We start from the raw sequence: 9,534 nt of genomic DNA, 5'->3' as shown, positions 1-9,534 counted from the left end.
GACTATTTCCAATGGCTTTAGTAGTCTTTAACAGCAGACATAAGACAGACTTTGACAGACTTTAACAGACAGACACAAGACAGAGTTGTAGACACGGGCCCTATAACAATAGGCTTGTACGAAGATCTATTGAGTAACAGATATCAAATTTTTTTCTGAATTAAACAATCCAGTCAGTGGTTACGGCCCTTAAGCTTGTCCAAAATACCAAGACAGTTGTTGCTGCCCTTAAGGTAGTCCAAAATATGTTATCAGTGGTTACGGCCCTTGAGCTAGTAAAGAAAAATCTAGACAGTGGTTGCGGCCCTTGAGCTAGTACAAAACATCTAGACAATGGTTGCGGCCCTTGAGCTAGTACAAAATATCTAGACATTGGTTGCGGCCCATGAGCTAGTAAAAAAAAATATCTAGACATTGGTTGCGGCCCATAAGCTAGTAAAAAAAAATATATCTAGACATTGGTTGCGGCCCTTGAGCTAGTACAAAATATCTAGACAATGGTTGCGGCCCTTGAGCTAGTACAAAATATCTAGACAATGGTTGCGGCCCTTGCCCAAAAGACGGAAGTAAAAAGTTTTGAAATGTCACCGTCTGATCCATACACCACTAACACAGGTTAACCCAAGGGGGACAATTACGATAAATAAATGATGTCACTGGGTTGTGATCATTTGACTGCTGGAGGGGGAGGGGGTAGGCGCACACACAGTCTCGTGGTAATTCATTCAGTGGGAGTGTGTGTGTGGGGGGGGGGGGGGGGGGCACAGTCAGTCTTGTGGTAAACAGGGTGGGGGATGAAAAATTGTTCTTTAAGAAATTGATTTCTGTGGGGGGGGGGGGGATGATGGAGAGATGTTGAGCTCAGTCGTCTGGTGGGGAGAAACAGTGAGACTAGGTCAACACTGTAGTGATACTAAGTGAGACTAGACCAACACTGTAGTGATACTAAGTGAGACTAGACCAACACTGTAGTGATACTAAGTGAGACTAGACCAACACTGTAGTGATACTAAGTGAGACTAGGTCAGCACTGTAGTGATACTAAGTGAGACTAGACCAACACTGTAGTGATACTAAGTGAGACTAGACCAACACTGTAGTGATACTAAGTGAGACTAGACCAACACTGTAGTGATACTAAGTGAGACTAGGTCAGCACTGTAGTGATACTAAGTGAGACTAGACCAGCACTGTAGTGATACTAAGTGAGACTAGACCAACACTGTAGTGATACTAAGTGAGACTAGACCAACACTGTAGTGATACTAAGTGAGACAGGCCAACACTGTAGTGATACTAAGTGAGACAGGCCAGCACTGTAGTGATACTGAGGCTAGGTCAGCACTGTAGTGATACTAAGTGAGACTAGGCCAACACTGTAGTGATACTAAGTGAAACTAGGCCAACACTGTAGTGATACTAAGTGAGACTAGGTCAACACTGTAGTGATACTAAGAGAGACTAGACCAACACTGTAGTGATACTAAGGCTAGGTCAGCACTGTAGTGATACTAAGTGAGACTAGGCCAACACTGTAGTGATACTAAGTGAGACTAGGCCAACACTGTAGTGATACTAATTGAGACTAGACCAACACTGTAGTGATACTAAGTGAGACTAGGCCAACACTGTAGTGATACTGAGGCTAGGTCAGCACTGTAGTGATACTAAGTGAGACTAAGCACTGTAGTGATACTAAGTGAGACTAAGTCAGCACTATAGTGATACTAAGTGAGACTCAAGTAGAACTGTGGGTAAGTAATGGTGAGACAAAAACAGAGCCATAGTGAAACAAGTCTCACCAAATAACAGGTGATGTTATCTGAAAGACTCGAACGAAAACCTTGATCTATGTTGTGTTAACACAAATGTCAATGCTAATTACTGGACCACTTTTTAACCATGTAATTTCAGATGTTAGATAAACCTCCCCACCCCACCCCACCCCACCCCACCCCACCTGATGTATATCTGTCTTATTCACTCCCCCCCCCCTCCCCACGTGATGTAGACATCAGTCCTGACCCACGTCTTAACATGACCTACTTGTGGATGAATTCAAGGGGGGGGTGCCTCTCTGCTCAGGTAAGGCCCCGACAGGTAGAAGGTGAGCAGGAGGTGAGGTGGGGTGAGGTGGGGGCGCGCCACTCAGGCTGATTAAAGAATGTGTTGGTAATTAAAAACCAGTGAAAGCTGAGCACCAATAATTTTGAATGTGTGGAGGGAAATGTGTGTGTGTGGGGGAGGTGAGTGGGGGAGATGTTGTGGGGGATAATGTCAAACAGGGCAGTTAAAGCTAAGACCATAATTATGGGGGGTAATGGCAACCACAACATGATGATCTTTAAGACATAATTATGGGGGGTAATGGCAACCATAACATGATGATCTTTAAGACATAATTATGGGGGGTAATGGCAACCATAACATGATGATCTTTAAGACATAATTATGGGGGGTAATGGCAACCACAACATGATGATCTTTAAGACATAATTATGGGGGGTAATGGCAACCATAACATGATGATCTTTAAGACATAATTATGGGGAGTAACGGCAACCATAACATGATGATCTTTAAGACATAATTATGGGGGGTAATGGCAACCACAACATGATGATCTTTAAGACATAATTATGGGGGGTAATGGCAACCATAACATGATGATCTTTAAGACATAATTATGGGGAGTAATGGCAACCATAACACGATGATCTTTAAGACATAATTATGGGGAGTAACGGCAACCATAACATGATGATCTTTAAGACATATCTAGATGAGGTAGACAAAACTATCATGAAATTATTTAATGCTTTGGGGGAGGGGGAGCTGGTGGGAGGAGGTGCAGTGAGGGAGGTGTGGGGTGGCAGCCTGGTGGGGGGGAGGTGTTGGGGTGGTAGCCGGGTGGGGGGGGGGGGGGTGGGATAAAGGTGCGTGTATGTTGAGTTATAAAATTAGCCCTGTCAAACACAGCCATGAGTGAACATGTTGCCAACTTTTTTGATTGGGGAGATAGGGTGGGGGAGGGGTGTGTGGGGAGGGGTGTGTGGGTAGAGGGGTGTGTGGGGGATGGTGTGTGGGAGAGGGTGTGTGAATGAGGAAGATAGGCCTGATAAGAGTGAGTGATGTTGCCAGGACGAACGAATTAGGACGAGGGATGAGGAAGGTGATGTTTTATTAATTCGACTCGGCGCACTAAATTGGATGACCGTTCTTTGGGAAACATAAAAATACAGAATTAATGGCGGGCACGGAACTCGGTGGAGCGGTGTCTTTGTAGGTACACGAGTTGTTAGGTGGTTGCTAGGCTCTGTTAGGTGGTTGCTAGGCTCTGTTAGGTGGTTGCTAGGCTCTGTTAGATGATTGCTAGGCTCTGTTAAGTTATTTCTAGGCTCTGTTAGGTGGTTGCTAGGCTCTGTTAGGTGGTTGCTAGGCTCTGTTAGGTGGTTGCTAGGCTCTGTTAGGTGGTTGCTAGGCTCTGTTAGGTGGTTGCTAGGCTCTGTTAGGTGGTTGCTAGGCTCTGTTAGGTGGTTGCTAGGCTCTGTTAGGTGGTTGCTAGGCTCTGTTAGATGATTGTAAGGCTCTGTTAGATGATTGTAAGGCTCTGTTAGATGATTGCTAGGCTCTGTTAGATGATTGTAAGGCTCTGTTAGATGATTGTTAGGCTCTGTTAGATGATTGTTAGGCTCATGTCAGGTGATCATCAGCCTATGGATGTTGGGCCTTGTGATTGTACATGAGATGTAAGTGAATTTCGCTGTTCTATTAAACTATTTCCCTCACATCATGAAGTTGACCACAGACATCATGATGTTTACTGCTAACATCATGATGTTTACTGCTAACATCAGAATGAGCAAAACAAAACCGGGTAAAACGCCCGAAACAAACAAGAAATTTATCGATGCTCGCACAAAATACATTACGATTCGAATGCTTCAGTGAGCATTTCAATTGGAGGCATCTCCAGTGTAGCCGCCTTAGTGCTAGCTGTTGGGATACGCTGAGGCTTCTCCAGTGTAGCCGCCTTGGTGCTAGCTATTGGGATACGCTGAGGCTTCTCCAGTGTAGCCGCCTTGGTGCTAGCTATTGGGATACGCTGAGGCTTCTCCAGTGTAGCCGCCTTGGTGCTAGCTATTGGGATACGCTGGAACGTGGGCCGTGTTTGTAAGCCCACATTTTGTGGGACTAGATGGTGGGCGGGAGGGAGAGGTCTATGGGCAGGGGGAGAGGTCTATGGGCAGGAGGGAAAGGTCTATGGGCAGGAGGGAGAGGCCTATGGGCAGGAGGGAGAGGGGCAGATGGGAGAACACCTCTCGGGAGAAACAGGTAATGGGGCAGTAAATTAAGGAAAATTTGGTAAAGTAGCCAAAATATTATTTTTCGCATGGCAATAGTGCAAAGTTTGAGCAGAAAATGAAAAAAAAAACGTTTTAAATCATGTTTAGTACAGTGCAAAAACTCGAGGGAAATTAGCCAAATTATGACGAGATAATTAATCATTGAATGGGGGCGGGGATGGGCAGCGCAAATACACGAGGTTTAAAAAGACAAAATTTAATAAATAGAAAGAAACAAAATTCTTTTTTTTTCTCCAGCGGCCAGCAGAAAATAGGTTTGTAATTAACTCCTGCGGATGGAATAAGAGATTGGGCGGTGCTAGTCAGGGATCTAACTGAGTGGTGGTGGTGGCCGCTACCTGCAGACACACTCGCTATTTGGTGCCGAACTCAGGGAATCGATACAAACCCAACTGATCGATGCAGTGATCGATAGTCGCTGATCAAATGTCTTTAGACATCAAGGCACGTGTCAGAATTTGTGATCGAACCATTTACACCTGTATGCTATTTAGCCATTTACACCTGTACGCCATTTAGCCATTTACAAGCGTATGACATTTAGCCATTTACACCTTATGTTATTTAGCCATTTGCACCTGTATGTTATTTAGCCATTTGCACCTGTATGTTATTTAGCCATTTGCACCTGTATGTTATTTAGCCATTTGCACCTGTATGCCATTTAGCCATTCACAAGCTATTCATATCTGTAGGCCTATGTCATTTAGCCATTTACCTCTCAATTCACCTATAATTTACAGCCACATGTCATTTCATTTACCTGTGTATTTCGTCGTGTTGTAAATTTATCTTCTAACACACTTGTAAATTTAGCCATTTGCACCTGTATAGCCACGCAGGTAGTTTATGACAGTATCAATGACTTTCCCCTCAAACTTTAAACAACCAACGTGTTTAAGATGTAGGTGCTCAGCTGGACCACGTGATTCCCGTTAACAAATCCCTACGTTCTTCCGGTTCCGTGGTTTTCACAGCGTGCATGTCGGGAAATTTTCCTAGGGCCTTAGCAGAGTCGGCACCTGCCTTTCATCAAGACACGGGCCATAAAATTAGGTCATTACAAGATCAAACGCTTTCACTCTCCAGGGGAGCAACACGCTTCAGTGGGTTAGTTCCCTTTGTTCCCGGTCATCAGTGGGTTAGTTCCCCTTGTTCCCGGTCATCAGTGGGTTAGTTCCCCTTGTTCCTGGCCATCACATGGCCTTACGTCCACCATGTCACTGTCACATGTCATCTTGTCCAACCATGTCACTGTCACATGTCATCTTGTCCAATCATGTTGCTGACACATGTCATCTTGTCCAACCATGTCACTGTCACATGTCATCTTGTCCAACCATGTCACATGTCATCTTGTCCAACCATGTCACTGTCACATGTCATCTTGTCCAACCATGTCACATGTCATCTTGTCCAACCATGTCACTGTCACATGTCATCTTGTCCAACCATGTCACATGTCATCTTGTCCAACCATGTCACGACACATGTCATCTTGTCCAACCATGTCACTGTCACATGTCATCTTGTCCAACCATGTCACATGTCATCTTGTCCAACCATGTCACATGTCATCTTGTCCAATCATGTCACTGTCACATGTCATCTTGTCCAATCATGTTGCTGTCACATGTCATCTTGTCCAACCATGTCACATGTCATCTTGTCCCACCATGTCACATGTCATCTTGTCCAACCATGTCACATGTCATCTTGTCCAATCATGTCACTGTCACATGTCATCTTGTCCCACCATGTCACATGTCATCTTGTCCAACCATGTTGCTGTCACATGTCATCTTCTCCAACCACGTCACATGTCATCTTGTCCCACCATGTCACATGTCATCTTCTCCAACCACGTCACATGTCATCTTGTCCAACCATGTCACATGTCATCTTGTCCCACCATGTCACATGTCATCTTGTCCAACCATGTTGCTGACACATGTCATCTTGTCCAATCATGTTGCTGTCACATGTCATCTTCTCCAACCACGTCACATGTCATCTTGACCAACCATGTCACCTATTATTGTGACATGTCATGCGATTGCTGGTGCCTAACACGGTCGTTGTGCCCTCTCCAACATCCCAAAACACCGGGTCCTAAAGCTAAAAATAAATTCATTATTTTCTCCTTAGAATTTCATTTGGCCTGTGTCGACCCCCTCCCCCAGGTTTTCTTAGACCCCCCCCCCCCCACCCTACTCATTTTCACCTCTTCCGTTGACACGTGCAGTACACGAGTCGAATCCTCGTGACACGAGCAAGATTGGCGGCCCCCGAGGGTCGGCCTGGCTTGTCATTAAGACGCGTTACCATGACGACGATCTTCTCCACAGGGACGGCACATATGCGAAACGGAAAGTTGGGGGGGGGGGGGGGTTGGCTAAAGAAATCAGAATGGTTTTTGTGTATGTCCCATACAGAACGGGGGGGGGCGAGAAGGGGGTGGGAGAGATAAACTGAAATAATTAATGTAGATCTCATGGCCCGTTATTGAATTAGGCTTTGAAGTACAGGCAGGTATTACAGAACAAATATAGCCTAACGACAAATACGGTCAAATTGGTCTTAGATATTAAACCTAGAGCATAGTTTAAAATACCAGCGTGTGACGAGCGTACAAAAGAGCCTTAAAGAATAATAAAGGCTTAATTAAAGAATTAATTAAAAGCTGTAAGAACACTGGCCAAGACCGCCTACAAACAAAAAGTCCGTGTCCTCATTATAAAGGTCATTTCGTCCAAATAACGGCCATATTGTCAAAACAAGGGTCCATAATGTTGAACCTGAAGTCATTACATAAAGGTCAAAGGTCAGAGTATTGGGATCGCCGTGTCTGACAACAGACTTGAGGAAGTGGGTCAAAGGTCAATCGCCAAATTTTGATGCGAATAATCCCATTGTTGTTCTAACAGTGGTCCATAAACATACGTACGGTGTAAAACAAAACTAATTAGATTTTGGGTGGAAGAAAAACTGATTCATCAGCTGAGGCCGGACTTGCTGGAAACTTCTGGACAAAAAATTATTCCATTTGGGGAAACGTAACCTCACCCCCCCCCCCATATCACACACATACCTGACAAACACACCTGACACACACAAAAACACACACACATAGACACACACCTTCCACACAACAAGGCCAATGAGAGGGGAACTGGCAACCAACAAGATGTTGGGAACATCACTCAAGCAGCCACACTGGTCGCCTGACATCCTGATGTTAATGGAACAGGACGGTGACATCAGGGGAACGTATGGGGTGGGGGCGGTTGTTGCAGATTGGTTGCAGATAAAAAGATGGCTGACATTTTTAGGTTTACCCAGAAGATTTGAGACAAAAGATTTTAACGGGAGATTTACTTGCTTTGGAGAAAACTCACGGCAAGGTTTCCCGAGAAAAGGTATTTTGATAAAACAGCCCGGCTTGAGATAGTCAAGGTGTTGTAGCTCGTCTTATCGCACGCTCACCTGAGCAATTGTCTGCTGCCGACATACCTGCATCATCGGCGCCAAATTTCGGAGATAACTCAATACAATAACACACAAGGGTGATAACTCACCCTCTCGAACAATCGCAGCCGGAGTTATTTCAAGCTCAGATAACAAACATCGAATCGCGAGTCACCGCGTCAGGTTAAATCTCGCGTCTGCTCCTGATCAAAGACCCCGGGGGAGGGGGTATGAACCCAACCCCACGATGGTCCTCCTACCCTCACACAATCCCCCACCCCACCCTGTAAATAATGCAACCTAACCTCCAAGAGCAAGCGTGTATTCGGAAGGTTGCGTACAGCGGTGCGATAGCGTTGAAGTTAGCTCAGCCCTCGGTGAAGCTCCCATTGTTTTATCTCGCAATCAGCCGACAGAAAGCGAGACTCGCTACGTAAACACGAGATGGGAACCAGATGTTGCGAGGCTGCAGTCGAGTGCAGTTTTAAACGGCGGGGCTGTATGTCTTGACAGGGTCACGTGATAGGGGAGCTTGTTGGTACACCAGGACAGTTCCACCTCGGCACGGGCCAATAGCTACAGTGTCACTCCAGCCAGGGGGAGTAATTGGTGGGGTGGGGGGATGGGGGGGGGGGGGGTTTGAACCGTGTACACGTGACGTCAAGCGGGTCTAGACTACAGTCGATCTAGGGATAAACTTCAGGAAGGGCCGATATATCACTTCCGGCACGTGTTGAAAAACGCGTTGTAAAAAAAATCAGCTAAGTGCGGCGATTAAAGAATATTGTTAGACACGTGACCTCATACATCCATTAACCGAAGTGTGAGCCGGAGGGGGGGGGGGAGAGCGGGAAATCAGCCGATAGTAAATGCACTCTGTCTGAATGGGAGTATCTGGCAGTTAACTAAGTGGGTGGATTTGACAGGTCGCATCTATCCTTTGTCCGACGGCTTTCAACATGACAGCTCACCAGTAGCAGACGATGGCGCTCAATGGAGGTCGGAAGCTTCTAGAAAAACTGGGGAAAATGTCTTGCTGTGAATGTTTCTATTTATAGTCGCGCTGTGAAAGTGCTGACGATACACGCCGCGCGACAACGTCACACACAAAAATCGGAACTACCTGTTCTATTTATAGATTACAAGATGCGAAAGTCTACCAAACAGTGCTTGGATTCCTTAGAGAAAACTGGCAGTGTGAAAAACAATAGGGGTAACTCTCGATCACCGGGCCAGAGTTCTCTCGCCTGCCGCCCCTGAGATTGCAGAGATTACACGTGTTCATAGGTTACAGCCAGCAGACGAGATCTTCAGATAGTCTTCCCCTTTCCGTTGGCTGCAAGTAATCTCGGCTCACCCATGAGCCCACGCGCGCCCATGCTCGTGCAAGTACTTGTGTGCTTTCTGTGGCCCGGGCTCCAACCCACACCAGACGTAATCATTTTACCGGCCCGGCGGTTGGGGACCTCGGTCACGGCAATAAGTCGATTCTGTTAGGCAGACTACACACCCAGACAAAAGACAGACTTTGTCGGGTAGTAGCACTGACGTATGTGGGGCGGTGGATCATGTGGGGCGGTGGATCATGTGGAGTGGTGGATCAAGTGGAGTGGTGGAGCAGCTCAGTGGAGTGGCTTGTGGCTAGTCAAAACCAAGTGACAGCGGTACCATTTTATCAACTTTTGGTTCATTTAATCGG

Source organism: Physella acuta, unplaced genomic scaffold (assembly GCF_028476545.2).
Source record: "Physella acuta isolate Inbredline_101_S28 unplaced genomic scaffold, ASM2847654v3 ptg000204l, whole genome shotgun sequence".
Lineage (NCBI taxonomy): Eukaryota > Metazoa > Mollusca > Gastropoda > Physidae > Physella > Physella acuta.
The sequence above is the reverse complement of the archived record's forward strand: the minus strand, read 5'-3'. Positions refer to the sequence as shown.